The following is a 591-nucleotide window of genomic DNA, read 5'->3' on the forward strand; positions in this document are numbered from 1 at the left end:
GGGGGGGGGGGGAGGGAGGGAGAGAGCGTAGTGGCGTTGACGAAAATTCCAACAACAAGAAACGCTAAACAACGCGCACACACTCGTGTGATAAAACACAATCACACTCGTACAATCTGACAAGAAATGACCCAATAACATTACCGTCATAATACTTAGCAGCTTAGAACAATCGAATCGATGAAGAAAATATCTCGGAAGACGATCCAAGAGATGCTCTTGCTCACAGTTAATCTAGATTACTATAGTAAGATTTACACTATTATTGTATTATTACTAATATATCTACATTCCTTTTCAGAATCTACCACTATTACTTTACGAAGCTATCTGTAAATAAGTATTTTGTATTCCTGCAAAAAAAAAATAAAATTAAGAATCATTATAACTCGTCTGATATTTTTACCGCCGATATATAAGTATACTGCGTAGAACTAATGAAAGTGATACTTTATAAAATAATCCGACTTGTAGATAAAACATGTGCTTTTTTATTAAAACTTAAATAAATTCAAGTTTTTTGAACAAACCGTCGTGTGTGTGTGTGTGTGTGTGTGTGTGTGTGTGTGTGTGTGTGTGTGTGTGTGTGTG

Source organism: Odontomachus brunneus, unplaced genomic scaffold (genome assembly GCF_010583005.1).
Source record: "Odontomachus brunneus isolate Ranch 3 - 2012 unplaced genomic scaffold, Obru_v1 Obru_scaffold_049, whole genome shotgun sequence".
NCBI classification, from domain to species: Eukaryota; Metazoa; Arthropoda; class Insecta; order Hymenoptera; family Formicidae; genus Odontomachus; species Odontomachus brunneus.